We start from the raw sequence: 23,312 nt of genomic DNA on the forward strand, positions 1-23,312 counted from the left end.
TGCCAATTGATTTGAATTGCTTTTTCTTTTTAGTAACCTCAGTTAACCATACTTTCTCTCAGTTGGTACTGTTAATACATTATTGGCTTCATCTGTTTACAGAGCCATCCCAAAGTACTGAATACAATAAAAGTGGCTGGAAAAAGTCCATAGGAACCTATAGGAGGACAGCTAAACACAGAACCAACAACGCTTTAGTTTTATGAGCAACAAATCCTATATAACTGTGGATGACAAAAGACTTTAAGTCGCCATGTTTAAAACTATAAACTCATCAACCAACAAGAGGCACTTGCTTACTTCACAGTATTTTTGAAAGCACCTGTAGGATTTTACAAGTCTGTCTTCTAAGTCTGATATTCTCTCTTCTGCTTCGCCCATTCTGTTTTTAAGGCTCTCTAATGTGTTTGTCATTTGATCTATTGAATTCTTCATTTCATTATGATTTCTCGTCACTATCACAGTTTCATGTTCTACTAGTTGTTTCATTTCATTTTGATTCCTCCTTAATATTTCATTTTCACAAGAGAGATTTTCTATCTTGTCCATTAAGGATTTCTGTAGTTCAAGAATTTGTTTTTGAGAACTTCTTAATGTTCTTATCAATTTTTTGAGATCCGCTTCTTGCATTTCTTCTATCTCATCATCTTCAAAATCTTGAATTGGGGTGTCTTTTTCATTTGGGGGCGTCATAGTGTCTTCCTTGTTCTTGTTACCTCAGTTTTTGCATTTGTTGTATGGCGTGTTGGAGATATTTGGTTTCTTCACTGTGGTGTTTTTTCTTGTTACACTATGGCTCTATATTAACTGAACTGTCTGCTTTTGGTGGAGCCTTAGAGGCTTGAGATGAGTGTGGACTGAGAGCTGTGTTTGGTTCCTCAGGGTTGAGGGTGTGTCAAAGATGACACTCCCAGGTTAGGCGTGGGAAATCTCTTTCTTTCTTTCTTTCTTTTTTTTTTTTTTGATTCAAAAGGGAAGTACTTCTGCACAGCTGAACGTAATTGGAGGTAGTTAGCAGGCAAATGATATACCCACAGGAGCCAGAGATTGGAAGCTCTTTCCCAAGGACCACACAGGGAATCTGTGCTGCCCTTGGTGTGGGCTCCAATTCTCCTGCAGTCTCCCACTGGGTTGCCAAGTTAGATGCTAATCTCCTGTTATTTCACCCCTCCCCCGAGAGTCAGGTTTTTCTGCTAGGCTCAGGGCTGGTGCAGACCTGAGGTCGCCCTGCTTATGACGTATGTCCAAAATGGCGCCTGCTCTTTGTCTTGCTCACCTTTGAGGGGTGAGCGGAGAGAGAGAAACTCGTGTCCGTATCGGTCACTTTTTTTTTTTTCCTCTCTCTCTTCTAGTTAGCCTGGTGAACTTTTCCCCACGGAGTTTCAAGCCTCGTTCCCTCTAGTCTCCTCTTTCCTCTTGCCTGCTGGTGTCTCGGGCTATTGAGGTTCGGCTCACCTCGCGTTCCAGTGCTGGTGCATTGAGTCTGCCGCTGGTGTCCCGAACCTGGGCTCCCACGCTCTCCATGCAGGTCCACTGTGAATCACTAGTTCCGGAAGAGTTTCTGCTGCTGTTTCTTCCCCTACTCTTCCTTGACCCTGCAGTATCTCCACTTTTATTAACCTTTGTGTCTTGCTGAACTATCAATGTGCTCCCTTCCTATTCTGCCATCTTGCCGCCTCGAAAATCAGTTTTTGGACATAATTTTATGTATAGGAAAAATTGACATAATATACTAGTACAGCTTTCTGTAACTGTTCCATGTGACGCTCCTAACTGTACATAAACCTTGATATAATTCTTCACTACAGGAACCCCCTGACATTTTCCAGTTCACTTGTTCTAGTCCATGAGACAACAGTAAATGTGATACCAACATAATTCAAAAAGTATTTTGCCTTTGGAAGTTTGCCTTCTTGCATAGTAAGCATGTGGAGAATCCTGAGACTCGACTGTTTGACACCTGGGGCCTAGGTCTCAGGCTACACAAACCAGACATTGGAAGGGTAGGCATTATGATGCAGTAGGTGAAGCCACTTCTCTGGACATACCACATCACATACCAGAGTGCTTGGTGTGTCCTGGCTATTCCGCAGCTCCAACCCAACTTTCTGCAAGAGTTACACAGAGAGAGAAGGAGAGGCAGAGAGAGGGGGGAGAGGTCTTCCATATACTGGTTCACTCCCCAGTTGGCTGCAATGGCTGGAGCTGTGCCAATCTGAAGCCAGAAGCCAGGAGCTTCTTCCACATCTCCCACATAGGCACAGGGCCCATAGGACTTGGGTGCTCTTCTACTTTCTCAGGCCATAGCAGAGAGCTGGATTAGAAGTGGGCAGCCAGGACTTGAACTGATGCCCATATGGGATTCCAGCACTGCAGGTGGTGACTTTACCCACCACACCACAACACTGCTCCAAGTGTTGAGTCAACAGCTCATGGCTCAAAAACTTGGTTTCCTGCCATCTGCATGGGATATCCACATGGCATTCCTACCTCTTTGGCTGTTGTAAGCTTTTGTAGAGTTATCCAGCAGAAGGAGGGTCTTTTTCTCTGCCTTTCAAATGAATAAATTAGTAAAACAGTATTGATATGCGATATGGAACCATGGGTTGCTACCACCACTGGTTAAAACCCTGGTTCCTCCAATTCTGATCCAGCTCCCTATTAATACACCTGGGAAAATATCTGAAGGCAGCCCAAGTACTTATGCCCTTTCTACCCACTTGTGAAACCTGGATGGAGTTCCTGGCTTCTGACTTTGGCCTGGTCCAGTCCTAGCCACTGAAGCCATTTGAGGAGTAAACCAGCAGTGAGAAGATCTGTCTTTCCCCATCTCTAAATGCTCTGTCTTTCAAATAAACAAATAAATAAATCTTTAAAAAACATATTGGTGTGAGTTAAGCAGTCTTGAAGGCAGTAGCCTCAATTAAAGCACTAGATAACTAAAACCTCATTTGTGATCACAGGTACCACCAGCATATAAACTGCCTAACCACCCAAAAATGCTTATTAAAAGTTACAAATAAAATGGTTGTATTTTATACCTGCACAATTTTTATTTATTTGCTATAAGTCAAATGCATATATATATGTATGTATGTGTGTTTTAATGTGTGTGTGTATATAAGAAATAATTAGGTTTCTTGCTGCTATCAACAGAACTTAATAATCACATACGGATTTTCTGAGCATGAAATATGTCAACCAGATTTGTTGTTGTTGTTATTTTTAGGTTTGAAGTCACAGTTAGAAACAGAGAGAATCTTTTTTTAACTTTTATTTAATAAATATAAATTTCCAAAGTACAGTTTATGGATTATAATGGCTTTTTCTCCCCCACAACTTCCCTCCCATCTCCCGCTCCTCTCCCATTCCATTCACATCAAGATTCATTTTCAATTCTCTTTATATACAGAAGATCAATTTAGTATATATTAAGTAAAGCTTTCAACAGTTTGCACCCACGTAGATGCACAAAGTGAAAAATGCTGTTTGAGTACTAGTTATAGCATTAATTCACATTGTACAACACATTAAGATATCCTACATGAGGAGTAAGTGCACAGTGACTCCTGTTGTTGACTTAACAATTTGACACTCTTGTTTATGGTATCAATAATCTCCCTAGGTTCTTGTCATGAGTTGCCAAGGCTATGGAAGCATTTTGAGTTTGATGACTCCAATCTTATTTAGACAAGGCCATAGTCAAAGTAGAAGTTTTCTCCTCCCTTCAGAGAAAGGTACCTCCTTCTTTGATGGCCTATTCTTTCTGCTGGGATCTCACTCACAGAGATCTTTCATTTTAGGTTTTTTTTTTTTTTTTGCCAGAGTGTCTTGGCTTTCCATGCCTAAAATACTCTCATGGGCTTTTTAACAGGATCTGAATGCCTTATGGGCTAATTCTGAGGCCAGAGTGCTGTTTAGGACATCTGCCATTCTATGAGTCTGCTGTGCATTCTGCTTCCCATGTTGGATCATTCTCTCCTTAATTCTATCAGATAGTATTAGCAGACACTAGTCTTGTTTATGTGATCCCTTTGACTCTTAGACCTATTAGTGTGATCAATTGTGAACTGAAGATGATCACTTGGACTAGTGAGATGGCATTGGTACATGCCACCTTGATGGGATTGTATTGGAATCCCCTGGCATGTTTCTAACTCTATCATTTGGGCCAAGTCAGATAGAGCATGTCCCAAATTGTACATCTCCTCCCTCTCTTATTCCCACTCTTATATTTAACAGGGATCACTTTTCAGTTAAATTTCAACACCTAAGAATAATTGTGTGTTAATTACAGAGTTCAACCACTAGTACTAAAACAAAAAAATATTAAAATGGATAAAGATTTACATTGTACATCAACAGACAGTGAGAGAGAGACAGAGAGAAAGGTCTTCCTTTCCATTAGTTCACTCCCCATATGGCCACTACAGCCAGCGTGCTGTGGCCACCATGCTGTGCCAATCTGAATCCAGGAGCCAGGTGCTTCCTCCTGGTCTCCCATGCAGGTGCAGAGCCCAAGCACTTGGGCCATCCTCCACTGCCTTCCCGGGCCACAGCAGAGAACTGGACAGGAAGAGGAGCAACTGGGACAGAAATGGTGCCCTGAATGAGACTAGAACATGGAGCGCCAGTGCCGCAGTTGGGGGATTAGCCTAGTGAGCCGCGGCACTGGCCTCTTTATTTTTTTAATATTTTATTCATTCATTTGGGAGACAGAGCCACAGAGAGGGGGAGAGCTAGAGAAAGGTCCTCTACTGTAGTGGAATGAGAAGGCCATGCCAAGGTGGCCACTGGCAAGTGAGCGTCAGTTAGTCAGGAATGGCTTTGAAACTGCCTAGCAACAGGCTGTGATTGAAATGTAGTGGAATGAGAAGGCCATGCCAAGGTGGCCACTGGCAAGTGAGCGTCAGTTAGTCAGGAATGGCTTTGAAACTGCCTAGCAACAGGCTGTGATTGGATGGCTCTGGAAACTGCCTGCCTGGCAACAGGCTGTGATTGGATGGATTTGAAACTGCCTGGCGACAGGCTGTGATTGGATGGCTGTGGAAACTGCCTGGCAACAGGCTGTGATTGGTTGGGGTATGGACCGCCCCTTGACCAGATTGGCTGGTCTTGGCTATATAAGCTGTTGTATCAACTGTAATAAACGAGTCTGCAGGCTGCTCGCCTCAAGCCTGCTCTCACCGGACTCCCGGGGTCTGTGTATTGACTCCGCGCCTCTTGCCCCCACCACGCTGCTCTTCTCAGAAACGAACCCACTGCTACATTGTAGAGAATTCAACGGCTACATCTGGCGCGCCAACGTGACTGAGAAAGAGACAGCGTGTCGGACTCGGCGAGGTCCCCCCTGGATTTCGGCAAGTAGGCCCCTCGGTGTTTTGTGTGCTGTTCGGTTCTGTGAGGGTGAGCACAGAACCCCCTCCTACGCCCCTTTCCTTGTCCTTGTCCTCGGTCTAAGTGACCCCAGGTTAGCACACACCGCCCTGAAGCGTACGTCGCTTCTCGGCTCCTCCTTTTACTTTCGGTTCGCCCGGCGAATTCACATAAGGGACTGATCATCCCAGAATTCGGAACCAAGTCATCTTCCCTCACTCGAGAGAGGTGACGCTCCGGAGACACCGTGTGGGCATACGGCCTTGACCTAACAAATCAAGGAAGTCCCCCACTAAGCACAGGACATACGTACGATCTGATACACCACTATCTGTTTGTCTAGCATAGGGAAACCTCCTGCAAAATGCCATCCACAGCTGAGGTGCTAGGAATTTGCTTTGTTACGGTAGCAGTGCTATACGTGTCTTTCCTCTGGCTAGAGTTGGCGTACCGTGCCGCTCTTAAGCGCTCAGATATGGGAAAGATACCCCCCTCTCAGAATCCTGTGCAGATTACCAAAGATAGTGAATCTGTGAGTGATAGGAGCCTGACACTCCAGGTCCCTGTCTCACAGACAACGGTTGCTGACTTAGGGAGAGGGAACTCTGACAGTGAAAAAAACAACGTAGCAAACAAGGTAGCAATGCCTAGTCAGCTACCCCCCACATACCCGTGGGATGAACTAAGAGGACCTCTACACAATAACTCATGCGAGGTCATCCCATCTGCACCCAGTGAGGATCCCCACATTTGTGGCAGTCCTCGGGCACCCCAAGCTCTCAGCGCAGCCGCTAGATCCCATGCCATCAGCATGTTTGCTGCTAATGTCGAAGTGTACACAAAATTCAGGCCCTGGATTCCAACGCCTGTAAAAAGGCTTCTATTAACCAAAGGTCGAGGATATGCTTGTGTCTTTCCAGAGAATGCGGAACAGCCCATTTGGGTACCAGCCAGAAACATCAAGCCTGCAACTGACAGCCAACCAGAACCAGCTGAACAAGACCAAGACTCCGCCTTGTTAGCAGACGCACCTGCCCTATCATCCTACCCTGAGAAACTGCCCAAAGCCATATCTGTTACCGTTGTGTACCCCACTAGCTCTGGTCAGCCACTCCAATGGCCCACAGCCTGTGTGCGGTCATGCCATTCCTGATAACCATTATTCCTCATTCCTACCCCTATCTGAGCAAGCAATCCTGTGGTCTCTCGATTTGAGCGCTGGTTAGTCAATGACGGGTAAGATCCCCTGGGGGACAACCTAAGACAGGCACAGCTGCGTACGGAGACCACATGGAAACGGGGTCAACAATGGTATGGCCAAGAATCATGCCTCCCGTTGCTCAAAAATAAACGAAAAGGGGGAAATGTAGTGGAATGAGAAGGCCATGCCAAGGTGGCCACTGGCAAGTGAGCGTCAGTTAGTCAGGAATGGCTTTGAAACTGCCTAGCAACAGGCTGTGATTGGATGGCTCTGGAAACTGCCTGGCAACAGGCTGTGATTGGATGGATTTGAAACTGCCTGGCGACAGGCTGTGATTGGATGGCTGTGGAAACTGCCTGGCAACAGGCTGTGATTGGTTGGGGTATGGACCGCCCCTTGACCAGATTGGCTGGTCTTGGCTATATAAGCTGTTGTATCAACTGTAATAAACGAGTCTGCAGGCTGCTCGCCTCAAGCCTGCTCTCACCGGACTCCCGGGGTCTGTGTATTGACTCCGCGCCTCTTGCCCCCACCACGCTGCTCTTCTCAGAAACGAACCCACTGCTACATTGTAGAGAATTCAACGGCTACACTCTACCTGCTGGCCCACCCCCAAAAGAGCCACAATGGCCAGAGCTGGGCTGATTCAAAACCAGGAGCCAGGAGCCTCCCCCAGCTGGGTGCTGGGGCCCAAGCACATGGACCATCCTGCACTGCAGAAAGCCAAATCAGGAGAGAAGCCAACATGCACATGAAATGGTGCCCACAATGGAAGCCAGCACTACAGGTGAAGGCCCAGCTCCCTTACCACAGCACGGCTCCAAGAAATCACTCTTGATGTAAAATGGTCTCTTTCTCCCAAAGAGTTTTTTAAAGGATGAAAGTAGCTTCAGGGGGAGGTTAGAAATAAAATAATGAGTTACCTTAACTGACAATATGTAGATGTTCAACCTTTTTTCTGATGGAGACCTCTTAACTGGGAGAGTCAGCATCAGTTGGTTGGAGGATCCTTTGTCGGTGGGGTCAAAAGTCCACCATTATGGGGCCAGCACCGTGGCAATTAAATATAATTACTTCTTGCTATTAGTAACCTCAGTTAACCCTATTGTTCCTCAGTTGAAACCTGAAAAATTTACTTGAGCTAAGAGTTGGAAAGCAACTCTAGTCCCAGTAATGATATTGGACACTAACATACATAAAGATAATTATATCTTCATTTCAGATTCAATTGGCACTCTGCTTGAAAAACACCTTTTATTGCATTATTAATTCTTGTTCCTCACAGTCAATTTCATCAGAGGCATTTGTGGAAATTTACAATAGGTTTTTAAGAGAGCAGGGAGCCCCAGGGTCACTGCTCTACCACTGGGCTGAGGCAGAACTGAAGCTCCTGCATTTTCTAAATTGACAAGGACTCCTAACCTGTCTCCTTGGGCATCAATAGCCACAGACACAGTTACTGGAAGGTTTAATGGATTTAAATGCTTACTTCGTCCCATGTACCAGATCTCTCACAAAACCTCTACTATTGGAAATCCACTTAACAGGGGCCGATGCTGTGGCATATTGGGTAAAGCAGCCGCCTGCAGTGCCAGCATCCCATTTGGGTGCCAGTTAGGGCCAGTCCCCACAGCTTCAGTTGTGATCCAGCTCTCTGCTGTGGTCCTGCGAGAACAGTGGAGGGTGGCTCAGGTGCTCGGGCCTGCACCTGGGGTGAGGGGGTCCAGGGAGAAGCTCCTGACTCCTAGATTCAGATCAGCCCAGCTCTGGCCATTGCAGCCACCTGGGAACTGAACCAGTGGATGGAGGACCTCTCTCTCTGCCTCTGCTTCTCTGTAACTCTGCCTTTCGAATAAAATAAACATTTTAAAAATCCACTTACCAGCCACCATCTCTGAAATTTAACACATACACAGGCCATGCAATATTACAATAGAACACAATTTTCTTCTTAGTAATAGGATTGTAACTATAAGCTGCTCAATCAGCCACAATGCAACTCAAGGTGCTTTTGGATGGAAATTAAATTGAACCACTCGTATTTCACCAAATGAGTACTCTTCCAAACCATATCCAAATTTTCCTCACAGAGGAGCTGTGGAGAATTCCACAGGAGTCTCAAAGAGTCATGGACCACTGCTTACCTGTAAAGGAGGTGAACTGTGGAAACTCCACAGTAAAACATTGAGTTAAGAAGTTACCATTAGCCACAAAAATAAAAGTAAAGTGGAGTTGTAAGTCACGAGCTGAGGCAATACCTAATGGCTTTTAGGGAGACACTCCTAATCATACCAAGCAGACATCTCTGGTCAGTCAGATAACAGTGCACTACAGACAATACCCTCCTACCTATGCTGACTGGACTGTTCAAACATAAGTAAGGCAGGAACAGTATTGACTGGACTGTTCAACTGCAAGCAAAGAGGAAACGGCACTGATTGGACAACAAGTTGGAGGATGGCAAGCTGGAGGACTGCCAGAAAATGAGGATAAAAAGGGGAGCTCTCGCACTGCTCTCCATCATCTCAGGGACCATGGCCCCCTGTGGTGCATGTGAACCTCTGTATCTCCACTCATATGGAGCTGAAGAGGCACCCTGTTACTCTGCATGGAGCAGGTAGTGGCACAAGCTGACCTGAAGAGCTGCACCTGAGTTGTAACCCCACTGTCTGTGTGTGTATGTGTGTGTGTGTGGCCCAGTGTGAGCAAACCTCTGGATCTCCTCACACTTGGAGCTGAAGAGCCAGCTCGCTAGCCCCCTTGATAAGTGATACAAAACTTCAGCCAAGATGCTGCCTCACCACCCTGCCTGGAGTCCTTATCAGCCTGCTGCCAGACCTGACCACAAAGCCAGACCAGGCCTCTTAGCAGGGGACCTCTCCAACTTTTTGCCTTGTTGTCTCCCTGGGAACTTTGAGCCTACTGCCTGGAGTGACAGCCTTCCCATCACTTCCTGCCAGGAAATGACTGATCTGAGATCCGTCTCTGCTGAGACGTGGAGCTCTGGACCTTGAACACTGACACTCTTTTTCATGACCATGATACGAGCCTTGAAAATGCAGCTTTTACAAATAATGTTAGTCATGTGTAATATAATATAACTATGCTTTGACCTATGTTTTGACCCCATGCAAGGTATCTGCAAATAATGCTGGAGACCTTAATGTACGTACACTATTATAATTGGATAGCCCTCAAAATTACTTTAACACTGTATACTGCGATCTGTGGATTAATGAATAAGTTCAAGTAGTATTATTAATATTGATATTACTGGTATTGATTCCAGTAGTGCTCTAGTCATTAAGGAAATACTGTTACTCTGATAGTTAAGTGTTATTATAGTATGTTAAGCTAAGTAGTTAAGCTAAGAAGTTATGTAGCCAAGTTAAGTAGTTAAGTCAGGTTGAGTAGTGGTGTTAAGTTTATTTATAAGTGTATTAATTAGTATAGATTGATAAGTATATTGATACTGATAAGTGTATTGAGCTCAATGAGCATGCTTATGAGTAGTGTGATAAAAATCCCCTGGTGTGTAAGCAATAAAATCTCTCATTGGAAAGACAGTCTTGTGTCCTTGTGTTCCTTTCTTCCCCATGCACTGACATGTCACTCTTAGTCCCGGTCGAGCTGCATGACAGCAGGCACTCATGACAATCAAAGCAGAGATGACCTCAAGCTGGGTCTGTCCAGTGTTCCTTTCTGAGAAGATGTGGGCCCTGGTATTCTCATCAGAATCACCCTGGTTCGATGCTGGGCTCTCCTCAGTCTTCCATCTGCTCTATGATGGATAATATCAACTTGATAATTAGTGAATTTCTGCCAGATTGATTCACATACAACATTTTAAAAATTTATTATTTGGCTGGTGCCACGGCTCACTAGGCTAATCCTCCGCCTGCGGCACCGGCACACTGGGTTCTAGTCCCGGTTGGGGCGCCGGATTCTGTCCCAGTTGCCCCTCTTCCAGGCCAGCTCTCTGCTGTGGCCCGGGAGTGCAGTGGAGGATGGCCCAAGTTCTTGGGCCCTGCACCCCATGGGAGACCAGGAGAAGCACCTGGCTTCTGCCTTCAGTTCAGCGCGGTGCACCAGCCGCAGCGTGCCAGCCGCGGTGGCCATTGAAGGGTGAACCAACAGCAAAGGAAGACCTCTCTCTCTCACTGTCCACTCTGCTTTTCAAAAAAATATATTATTTATTTTGAAGGCAGAATGACAATGAGAGGGATCTATATCTACATCTGTATCTTTTTAAATTATTTATTTATATATTTATTTTTGACAGGCAGAGTTAGACAGTGAGAGAGAGAGACAGAGAGGAAAGTCTTCCTTTTTCCGTTGGTTCACCCCCCAAGTGGCCACCACTACGGCTGGTGTGTTGCAGCCCACGCTGCTCCAATCCAAAGCCAGGAGCCAGGTACTTCCTCCTGATCTCCCATGCGGGTGCAGGGCCCAAGCACCTGCGCCATCTTCCACTGCACTCCCTGGCCACAGCAGAGAGCTGGACTGGAGGAGGAGCAACCAGGACAGAATCTGATGCCCCAACTGGGACTGGAACCTGGGGTGCCAGTGCCACAGGTGGAGGATTAGCCTAGTGAGCCTCGGCACCGTCCTACTTATATATTTATTTGAAAGTCAGAGTTACACAGAGAGAAGGAGAGGCAGAGAGAGAGAGAGAGAGAGAGAGGTCTTCCATCCACTTGTTCACACCCCAATTAGCCACAATAGCTGCATCGATCCAAAGCCAGAAGCCAAGAGCTTCTTCCAGGTCTCCCATGCAGGTGCATAGGTCCAAGCACTTGGGTCATCTTCTACTGCTTTCCCAGGCCATAGCAGAAAACTGGATCTATTTCTCTCTCTCTCTCTCTCTCTCTCTCTCTCTCTCTCTATCTCTATCTCTGCTGGTTCATTTCCAAAAGAGTTGCAACAGTAAGTTCTTTGTCAAGTTGAAACTAGGATGAACGACTGTTTCCTGGTCTTCCACATGGATGGCAGGGCCCAAGGACTTGGACCATGTTCTGGGGCCTTCCCAGGTGCATTGACATTATGCTTGATCAAAAGCAGAGAGGCTGGGACTTGAAGCAGCACAACAGCACTCTGATGTGGAATGCCAGTGCAGCAAGCAGTGGCAAAACTTGCTGCACCACAGCATTCGTATATGCTGTGCTATATACAAATTTATTCCTTTTTGGAATGTGTGGACTTTTATTAAAAAATATTCTGGCCAGCGCTTATGGCTCACTTGGCTAACCCTCCACCTGTGGTGCCAGCACCCCAGATTCTAGCTCCAGTTGGGGCACCGGGTACTAGTCCTATTTTCTCCTCTTCCAGTCCAGCTCTCTGCTGTGGCCTGGGAGGGCAGCAGAAGATGGCCCAAGTGCTTGGGTCCCTGCACCCACATGGGAGACCGGGAAGAGGCACCTGGCTCCTGGCTTCGGGTTGGCGCAGTGCCAGCCATAGCAGCTATTAGGGGAGTGAACCAACAGAAGGAAGACCTTTCTCTCTCTATCTCTCTCTCACTGTCTATAACTCTCTCTCTGTCTCTCTCTCTCACTGTCTAACTCTGCCTGGCAAAAAAAAAAATTCTAATATTATGCCAGTATCATTTTTCCTATCAAATTTTCATCCATCGGGGCCGACGCTGTGGCACAGTGGGTTAACACCCTGGCCTGAAGCGCCAGCATCCCATATGGGCACCGGTTCTAGTCCTGGCTGCTCCTCTTCTGATCTAGCTCTCTGCTGTGGCCTGGGATAGCAGTAGAAGATGGCCCAGGTCCTTGGCCCCTGCACCCACATGGGAGACCTGTAAGAAGCTCTGGGACCCTGGCTTCAGGTTGGTGCAGCTCTGGCCGTTGTGGCCATCTGGAGAGTGAGTCAGCGGATGAAAGACCTCTCTCTCTGTCTCGACCTCTTTCTGTAATTCTGTCTTCCAAATAAATAAAATAAATCTTTAAAAAAAATTTTCATCCATCAACACTATATGAAATCATCAACATTATATGAAATGCTGGTGCTTTAATTCCCAATATTTTTTTTCCATTTATATTTTGATCTAGCATCAATGCTAAAGGCTCAATCTTCTGTCCTAGTTATTGTGTGAGTATGTATTATATCATTATGAGTTCATAGATTCTTATCTTGTTAAAGGTATTATAGTCTGAAATTATGTGTTCTGATGCTCAAGTTATTGCAGATCCTAGTGAAATCCTCTTCAACACATCTAGAGTTGGTTTAAGTACCATCATAGGAGAAAAGATTCACTAATTCTTATCTCCCTCCCCTGAATCACATTTCCCTTAAAGGTGCCATTTCTTTCATCAAGTCTTGTTATTATTAATGAATATTTACATTTCAGCTGTACTTTTCTGTGTTTTCTCTGGAGATGTTCTTTAGGACTTAATTAAAAGGTCATTTTACAAACCAAAATCTCATCAAGTCACACTCCTCTTTCGACTGTGTGGATGGTTTCCCATGACCTCTGAACAGGGACCATAGGACTTACTGTGGTCTTCAGAAAAACAATGCTATGGGTTCTACCCTATTAGGTCATATCTACTAGATGTCTGCTCGCTATTCTCTTCTTACATGCTAGGACTCAGAAGGCTCTCAGTTGTAGCACAAATTTTACAAATTTCCTCTCAACCCATCAAAAATTACTAAAGGTTCCAAACTTGAGGCTAAACTCTGTGGTTTTTTTTTTTATAAAAAATATTTTATTATTTTATTTGAGAGGTAGAGTTACAGACAGAGGGAGAGACAGAGAGAAAGATCTATCCACTGGCTTACTCCAGAAATAGCTACAATAGACTGAGCTGGGTCAATCTGAAGCCAGGAGCCAGAAGCCTGGAACTTCACTCTTCTCACCCACATAGGTGCAGGAGCCCAAGCATTTGGGCCATCTTCTTCTGCTTTCCCAGGCCAAAGCAGAGAGCTGAATTGGAAGAACAGCTGGGACTTGAACTGGCACCACAGGCAGAGTTTTAGCCCACTATGCCATAGTGCTGGACCCTAAGCTCTTTTAAAATAAGATTTACAGTATTTGTTTGAAAGGCAGAGATAGAGAAGGTTGCAGGAAGAGATAGAAATCTTCCATCTTCAGGTTCATTCCCCAGATAGATGCAGTAACAGGGAGACGGATCATAAATGGAGCAGCTGGGACTCAAGCAAGTGCTCACATGAGATGCTGGCATTACAGGTAGGCACTCCAGATGTCAGCTACTTCATTTTTTCTTTCAAAGTAGTTATCATCTCTAAGTTATTCAGAAAGATGTACCAAAGGACCTTTGAGGTGGTTATGATAAATTATCTCTTTTAAACTTTAAATTCCACAGATCAAATTATTGACTAACACAACCTCAGCCCTTGATAGTGGCCTAACACAGAGGAGGTGTAATGAATACTAATCTCTGGGTAAAAAGTGACGATCATGTCCATAAAGAAGATTGCAGTATAATGCAGCTGAACAGGCAAAGGATAACATGATACTGTGAGCTAGTCAATAGCAACACAAAAATACAATAAGTGATTATTTAAAAAGCCTGATATTCATGGAAAGCCAAGACACTGTGGCAAAAAAAAGAAAAAAGAAAAAACCAAACCTAAATGAAAGATCTCTGCGAGTGAGATCCCAGCAGAAAGAATAGGCCATCAAAGGAGGTACCTTTCTCTGAAGGGAGGAGAGAACTTCCACTTTGACTATGACCTTGTCTAAATAAGATCAGAGTCGGTGAACTCAAAAGGCTTCCATAGCCTTGGAACTCATGACAAGAGCCTCGGGTGATTACTGATGCCATAAACAAGAGTGTCAATTGTTAAATCAGCAACAGGAGTCACTGTGCACTTACTCCCCAAGTAGGATCTCTGTCCTTAATGTGTTGTACTATGTGAATTAATGGTATAACTAGTACTCAAACACTACTTTACACTTTGTGTTTTGGTGAGGGTGCAAACTGTTGAAATCTTTACTTAGTATATACTAAATTGATCTTCTGTATATAAGGATAATTGAAAATGAATACTGATGTGAATGGGATGGGAGAGGGAGTGGAAGATGGGAGGGTTGTGGGTGGGAGGGAGGTTATGGGGGGAAAGCCACTGTAATCCAAAAGCTGTACTTTGGAAATTTACATTTATTAAATAAAAGTTAAAAAAATAAAATATCTGATATTAAAATAGTGCACTCAGAGAATTTCATCATGACAGCCTCCATTTTGGACTACACCTTCAGCACTATAAGTTTCTACAGCACCAGCAGCAATGTGGGCCATGAAAGATTCTTGCTGAGAGAGATAAGACAAGAAGCAACTTTTAGCATCAGTGACTCGCACATTAGCAAGACAGAATTTCTGCAAATAATTGAAATCCATAATAACCAGCTTTGTTCAAAACTGCATTTTCTTTAACTGTGGAAGTGAAATTAAGGGAAGAGATTTGGGGCAGAATTCTTAAAGATAAGTGAAAGAAGGTTATTATTGTAGATAATTTGGCAAACCTGCAGAAGCAGGTGTCACGTAAGGAACAGATCACCCATAAACAGCTCACTCACACCATCAGAGTGCCCAATCTTGTTTTCTTCTCTTCAGCTTCATCTCCATTATCAGTAATTTTATTCCTGTTTTAGAATTTAGGCTCTCTTTAGTTCAACCTGAAGGTATAATCAGAGGGTATCACTACTGCCAATCTAGGTAATACAAGCAAGCAAAAGCACAGTGTCTTCAGTATTAAACACCTTTCAGTATTATGCCAAACTTATTAAAGAACATGATATTGGCATTTTTACAATGATGAAAAAATAAAAATCATTAGAGCAATTTATCAGGTTTATAGCACACACAAAAAGAAAGTGCTGTCAGTGTGTGCAAATGTAGAGCACAGTGTGCAAATTGTTGAATATTGTCAGAAGTGAAAAAATTAAGACAAATCATGCTGGGTAAAAATATATAGGAATAAGAAGGTTTCAGCAGGCAATGTTAAACAGAGAAGCACCACATAGAAGTATGGAATCATTGTTTATTCTTTGGATGCCTTATTCTGGGTTTGCAGCTGGAAGGTAGAAATACACTTGGAGACACAGAGGTCCCTGGTCCACATCATGATGACTTTTACCCAATGAAGACAGTATGCTTAATCATTTTCACATGGAAGCAAGTGTTGTTATGCCTTGATCTCAGCTGTGGGCTCTTTCAGTTACGCTTCCTCCAGTGTTGGACTTAAGTATCCTTTAAGAGGAGCACATTTGCTTCCCCAGAAGAGCAGCTGGAGACAACAGTGGGGAATCAGGTGTCAATGATTGTGAAAATTTAATTGACCCAACAGAGCCCTCTAGTGGTGAATAATCATATTCAACTGATTCATGACCCATTATTACATCCCAATGAGGACTCCAGTAACACTCAGACCTCCCAGAGTTAATTAAACCAAAGATGCTCTCCAGTTACCATACCTTCTCTTGCTTGTTATTGGGAAAGGTGCTTGAGGACTTAATCTAGGAGAGCTTCCTTGTCAGATGCTTTGATCCTCAAGAGGAGAGTTCTTGCACACAGTAATCATAAGCCTCTATCCCTGGTCCACGTCCTTGGATACAATGTGCAAGCTTCATGACACAGAAAAATTAGCAAAAAAAAAAAAAGAAAGAAAGAAAGAAAGAAAGGAATAAAGAAAAAAATTGTATTCTGGGTTTATCGTAAATTCAGATATATTGGGGGCCAGTGCTGTGTCATAGTTGTTAAGCCTCTGCCTGTGGCACTGGTATCCCATACAGTGCTGGTTCATGTCTCGGCTGCTCCACTTCCAATCTAGCTCTGTGCTAATGACCTGGGAAAGCAGTGGAAGATAGCCCAAGTGCTTGAACCTCTGCACTCATGTGAGAGATCCTGAAGAAGTTCCTGGCCTCTGGCTTTGGGTTGGCCCATTGTGGCCATTGTGGCTATTGTGACCATTGGGGAGTGAACCAGCGAATGGAAGATTCTGTCTGTAACTGCCTGTCAAATAAATAAGTAAATATTTTAAAAAATTAGACAAAGTGAAATTTATCTGTGTAATTTCTGTTCTATAAAGTATAGAGACTAAGTATAATGGATTTTCAAGTGTCCTATAAATCAAAAATTTACCTCTTGCTGTATCATGCAATCAGATTTACTTTTTCAAAGAGTAACAAACTTAACAACAGCCTTCAAAGAACTTTCTATGATGAGCCAAGTTTATTATTGCCAAAAAAAATTATAAATTTTAGAAAGGCTGCTTAGAATGAATCAGATATGCCTTTTCCTATCCACATGACTTTGTGAGATTGAGAGAGTGCTTTGTTTCAACTTTTTTCTACTGATGAATATTGTCACTTGAAATTTTTTCCTTTAAAATTAAATATTAATTACCAATAATCAATCATCCAAATAAGTACATGATAATATACATTAATTATTTTGCATTTAGCACATCTTAGTGACAAATGTGCAGTAGTAGCACATTTATAGTCTGTTCTGGACTCTTTTTTAAAACTAATTAGTTTTTTCTTGAATCTCTTCTGCTTTCTTGGTTTCTTTTTATTAAGATTTATTTATTTATTTGAAAGTCAGAGTTACACAGAGAGAGGAGAGAGAGAGAGAAAGAGAGAGAGAGAGAGAGATCTTACATTTGATGGTTCACTCCCCAGATGGCTGCAATGGCCGGAGCTGCACTGATCCAAATCCAGGAGCCAGGAGCTTCTTCCAGGTGTGTCCCATGTGGGTTCAGGGGCCCAAGGACTTGGGCCATCTTTCACTGCTTTCCCAGGCCACATCAGAGAGCTGGATTGGAAGAGGAGCAGCCAGGACTAGAACCAGCACCCATATGGATGCCAGCTCTTCAGGCCAGAGTGTTTGCCTGCTGTGCCATAGTGCCGGTCCCTTAGTTTCTTTTTTTAAAAAAAAAAGATTTATTTATTTACTTATCTGAAAGTCAGACTTACAGAAGATGGAGTGGGAAGATAATGAAAGAGAGAGAGAGAAATCTTCCACCTGCTGGTTCACTCCCCAAATGACAACGATGGCTGGGACTGGGTCAGGCAAAAACCAGGAGCATGGAACTCCAACTGGTTCTTCCACATAGGTGGGAAGTGCCCAAGTACTTCAGTAATGTTCTGCTGCTTTCCTACACACATTAGTAGTGAACTGGATCAGAACTGGGATTGGAACCTGAGTTCATATGGGATGCCAGCATTGTGAGCAGCTGCTTAATCTGCACCAAAATGCTGGCCCCTGTTCTTGATTCTTAAAGGAAGGACACAGTAATGTCTACCTGATGAGATATGTACCAGACTTGAATTTTATTATGGACAGATTACAGACACTGTAGATTTAGCTGAGTTTATACCTAAGGGGTATGACTCATTTAATTTTCTTTTTTTTTTAAAGATATTTTTATTTGAAAGACAGATTTACAGAGAGAGAAAGAGAGAGAGAGATCTGCCATTCTGCTGGTTCACCCCCCAATGACCACAATGGCCAGAGCTGAGCTGATCCAAGCCAGGAGCCAGGGGCTTCTTCCAGGTGTCCCATGTGGGTTCAGGGGCCCAAGGACTTGGGCCATCTTTCACTGCTTTCCCAGGCCATAGCAGAGAGCTAGATCAGAAGAGGAGCCACTAGGACTCAAACTGGTGCCCATATGGGAAGTCGGTGCTGCAGGCTAGGGCTTTAACCTATTGCACCATAGCACTGGCACCCATTTAGATCTTCTAACAAATCCTGGTGTTACCATGACTTATAAATAGAGACAATTAATAAATTACACAATAATCTTGATAAATAATACATAATTTTTATTTAGAAGGAGACCCTTAAAAGTAATTTTATAAAGAATATAAGGAGGGGCTAGCATTTAAGCCACCATTTGTGAGAATGAAATCCTATATGGGTGCCAGTTCAAGTTCTGGCTGTTACCCTTCTGATCCAGCTCCCTGATAATGGCTTGGGGAAACTTCAGAGTATTGGTCAAGTTCTTGAGCTCCTTCATCCATGTGGGAGGCCTGGAAGAAGCTCCTGGCTTTGACCTAGCCCAACCCCTGCCTTTGCAGCCATTTGGGGAGTGAACCAGCTGATGGAAGATCTCTCTGTCTTTCCCTCTTTCCTCTAACTTTTACTTTCAAAGAAACAAATAAGTCTTTTATAAAAAGAATATAAATAAAAACAAACTCTTTAGAAATAGGTGATTTTAGGAGGTCATCAATGTGGCTGAGGAGGTTATGTCATATATGTAATGCTGGCATCCTATATGGGCACCTGTTCAAGTCCTGATGCTCCACTTCCTATCCAGTTCACAGCCAATGGCCTGGGAAAGCAGCTGAAACGACCCACATGACTGGGTCCCTGCCATCCACATGGAAAACCAAGATGAAGCTTCTTTCTCCTGGCTTTGGTTTTACCCAGCTCTGGCCATTGCAGCCATTTGGGGAGTGAATCAGCAGATGGAAAATCTCTTTGACTGTTTCTCCATCCCTATAAATCTGCCTTGCAAATGAATACATTTTTAAAAAGAGGAAAAAAAAGGTGATTTTACCCATTGTGAAAATGAATTATTTAATGTTTCTTCAAAAGTACTTTACTTTTTATTTTTTATTTAATAAATGTGAATTTACAAAGTGCAACTTTTGCATTTTGTGGCTTTCCCCCCCCCCCCAACCTCCCTCCCTCCTGCAGCCCTCCCATCTCCCACTCCTTCTCCCACCCCACTCTTCATCAGGTTTCATTTTCAATTATCTTTATATACAGAAGATCAACTTAGTATATACTAAGCAAAGATTTCAACAGACTGCACCCACACACCCACACAAGATATAGAGTACTGTTTGACTAGTAGTGTTATCATTAACTCTCATAGTAAAACACATTGACAGAGATCCTATGTGGGGAGCATGTGCACAGTGACTCCCATTGTTGATTTAACAATTGACACTCTTATTTATGATGTCAGTAATCACCCAAGGCTCTTGTCATGAGCTGTCGAGGCTATGGAAGCCCCTTGAGTTCACCAACTCTGAACTTGTTTAGTCAAGGCCATATCGCAGTGGAGGTTCCTTCCTCCCTTCAGAGAAAGGTGCTTCCTTTGATGGCCCATTCTTTCTGCTAGGCTCTTGTTCACCAAGATCTTTCATTCAGGTTGTTTTTGCCACAGTGTCTTGGCTTTCCATGCCTGTGAGACTCTCATGGACCCAAAAGTACTTTATTCTTCTGTATTGTAGGAAATATTTGAAAATATTTAAACCCATTTTTATAAAAAAATTTTTATTTATTTGAAAGACAGAATTATAGAGATAGAGAAGGTGAGAGAGACAGAGATAAAGGTAGAGATATATAGAGATAAAGAGAGAGAGGGAGAGGGGGAGAGAGAGGGAGAGGGGGAGGGAGAGGAAAGACCTTCCATTTATTGGCTCACATCCCAAATGGCCACAATGGCCAGCGCTGTGCTGATCCAAATCCAGACACCAGGAGCTCCTTCTGGGTTGCTCACATAGGTGCAGTAGCCCAAATACTTGGACCACCTGGGACATGAACTGGTGGCCTTATGGAATGCCAACACCACAGTTGCTGGCTTTACCCACTATTTCCACAGTGCGGGCCCTCAATTTTATTTTAAAAATAATACAAAATAAGTTGCATATTCTACTTACAATCAAATAGATTAAAAATAGGTACAATTTGTTTTGGGAACCTCTAACATTTTCAATTATTATGCCAATTTAAAAATCTTAGTACATCAGCTTGAACAGATATAGAGGTCCAGGTTGTGTAGATTTTTCTCTTCTATGGAATTAATATACATACATTCTATAATTCTAATGTTTTTAGTTCTTTAACTATGCTTTATATAAAAGCACTCAAAATTTCATGGTTATAAAATTAAATGATATTATGTATTGCCCATGAAAGTTTTGAAATACCTGCTTATAAAATATAAGGGCTGGCACCATGGCATAGTGAGTAAAGCCACTGCCTGCAGTGCCAGCACCCCATATGGGCACTGGTTTGAGACCCAGCTGCTCCACTTCTGATCTAGCTCTCTGCTATGTCCTTGGAAAGCAGTAGAAGATGACTCAAGTCCTTGGGCCCCTGCACCCATGAGAGAGCCAGGAAGAAACTCCTGGCTCCTGGCTTTGGATTGGAGCAGCTCTGCCATTGCGGCCATCTGAGAAGTGAACCAGCAGATGAAGACCGACTCTCTCTCTCTCTCTCTCTCTCTCTCTCTCTCTCTGTCTCTCCTTCTCTCTCTGTGTAACTGTGACTTTCAAATAAATAAATGTTTTTTAAAAATAAATATTATACAAAATTATCATTATGCATCTGATATTATATAGTGCCACATTGAAGCACACAGCCTGAGTGAGTGTTGCTTGCTTAAATCCATTTAAAGATAAAGAGCAATGTTCTCATGATACAGGGCTGACTCCTATATCCTTGCACAGAAAAATAGCAGGAACATAGAGGCCACAATATAATACCCCTCAATAGCAGCAAGTTACAGCAAAATGCAGAGTGAAGGAGTCTGGAGAAACTAACTTAGCTTCATTTGATACTTCAGATGAAACTCGGTCCTGTATTAATAATCATTATGAGCTACAACCTCTTGCATGTCATGTTAGTGTATGAGATTTTGTAAGCTAGTTATACCCAATAAAACTGTTAGTAATTAAATATACGGTCTAGATAAATGGTGAGCATGCATCACAATAAGGAGTAAGATTAACTCACTCTTAAACCATGAAGTTTCCAAAAGAAAAACCATAAAATAAATCAAGGGGCTGGCACTGTGGGGTAGCAAGTAAAGCTGCTATCTGCATTGCTGGCATCCATGTGGGCACTGGTTCAAGTCCCGGCTGCTCCACTTCCAATACAGCTCTCTGTTATGGCCTGAGAAAGTAGTAGAAGATGGCCCAAGTCCTTGGACCCCTGCACCCATGTGGGAGACCTGGAAGAAGCTCCTGGCTCTGGGTTCAGATTGGTATAGCTCCAGCAATGGCAGCCAACTGGGGACTGAACCAGCAGATGGAAGACCTCTCTCTCTCTCTGCATCTCCTTCTCTCTCTGTGTAACTTTGACTTTCAAATGGATGGATAGGGGTTGGCACCGTGGCTCATTTTGTTAATCCTCTGCCTGCAGCACTGGCATTACATATGGGCACCAGGTTCTAGTTCCAGTGGCTCCTCTTCCAGTCCAGCTCTCTGCTGTGGCCCAGGAGGGCAGTGGAGGATGGCCCAAGTGCTTGGGCCCCTGCACCTGCATGGGAGACCAGGGGGAAGTGCCTGGCTCCTGGCTTCAGATCGGCACAGTTCAGGCCGTGCCAGCCATCTGGGGTGTGAACCAATGGAGGGAAGACCTTTCTCTCTGTCTCTCTCACTGTCTAACTCTATCTGTCAAATAAATTTAAAAAATTACAAATGGATGGATAAATCTTTAAAAAAAAGATATAGACTACCTGAATGTATTAAAACACAAGACCCATCTTTTACTGCCTGTAATAACACATCTCTGCTACAAAGATATATACAGACTTTGAAAGTTAAAGGGTGGAAAGTGATATTCCATGCTAAGAAAAAGTAAAAAAGAGAAATATTAGCCATGATAATGTCATAAAAACAGACTTTAAAGCAAAACTATTAAACAAGACAAAGAAAAGCATTATGTATTAACAAAGAGATCAATCAAACAGAAAGTTGTAACTATGGTAAATGTATATGTACCCAATGCCAGGGTATATGATTTTTCATTTTTTTTAAGAATCACTTATTTATTTGAAAAGCAGAGCTACAGAGAGGCAGAGGCTAAGAGACAGACAGAGAGAGAGAGAGAGGTCTTCCATTTGCTTGTTCACTCTTCAAATAGCCACAGCAGCCAGAGGTGAGCCAATCAGAAGCCAGGAGGCAGGAGCTTCTTCTGGGTCTCCCACATGGATGCAGGAGCACAAGGACTTGGGCCATCTTTTATTGCTTTCCCAGGCCACAGCAGAGAGCTGGATCAGAGGTGGAACAGTGAAGTCTCAAACCAGTGCCCATATGGAATGCTTTACCTGCTTTGCCACAGTGCCAGCCCCAGCACCTGATTATTTAAAACAAAGGTTAATGGCTCTAAACAGAAACATCAACTTCAATACAATAGTAATGGGCAACAGCAATATCACAGTTTCATCAATACACAGGACAACTAGACAAAGAAAAATCAGAGAAGACAGCTAATCTACTCTATGGACCAAAATGACATATTGACATATACGGAATGTTTCATCCCACAGTTGCAGAATACACATTCTTATCACTAGTGCATGGAACTTCATCTAGGATAGATCATATTTGCCATAAAGCAAATTTCAACAAATTAAAATAAAATGAAATCATTTTTCTGACCACAATGGAATGAATATAAAAATTAAAAACAGAAGAAACTCTAGAAAGCATGCACGCACATGGAGTCTGAACAGCCTGCTCCTGAATGAACAATGGATCATAGAAGAAATCAAGAAGGAAATCAAAAATTACAGGAAATAAATGAAAATGACAACATACATATCAAAACTTATGATATACAGCAAAAGCAATTCTGAGAGTTAAGTTTATAGCAATTAGTGCTTACCTCAAGAAATCAGAAAAGGATCAAATGATCTAACAATCCATTCCAAACCTGGAAAAACAATAAACCAAATCACAAATTAGTATGAGGAAAAAAATTCTTAAAATTAAAGAAGAAATAAAATTGAAACAAAAAAGAAACAAAAA

The 23,312-nt window shown here is 43.2% G+C and overlaps 1 long non-coding RNA gene across 1 annotated transcript; it reads right to left on the reverse strand.

Annotated features, from left to right (window-relative positions):
• Positions 1-15,628: 15,628 nt before the first annotated feature.
• Positions 15,629-23,299, reverse strand: LOC133776132 (uncharacterized). Its single transcript, XR_009868343.1, has 3 exons — positions 23,170-23,299; positions 16,017-16,166; positions 15,629-15,829 (listed from the first exon to the last, which is right to left on the reverse strand). It is a non-coding gene; the product is annotated as an uncharacterized LOC133776132 (long non-coding RNA).
• Between the last annotated feature and the right edge of the window lie 13 nt (positions 23,300-23,312).

Source organism: Lepus europaeus, chromosome 17, assembly GCF_033115175.1.
Source record: "Lepus europaeus isolate LE1 chromosome 17, mLepTim1.pri, whole genome shotgun sequence".
NCBI lineage: Eukaryota > Metazoa > Chordata > Mammalia > Lagomorpha > Leporidae > Lepus > Lepus europaeus.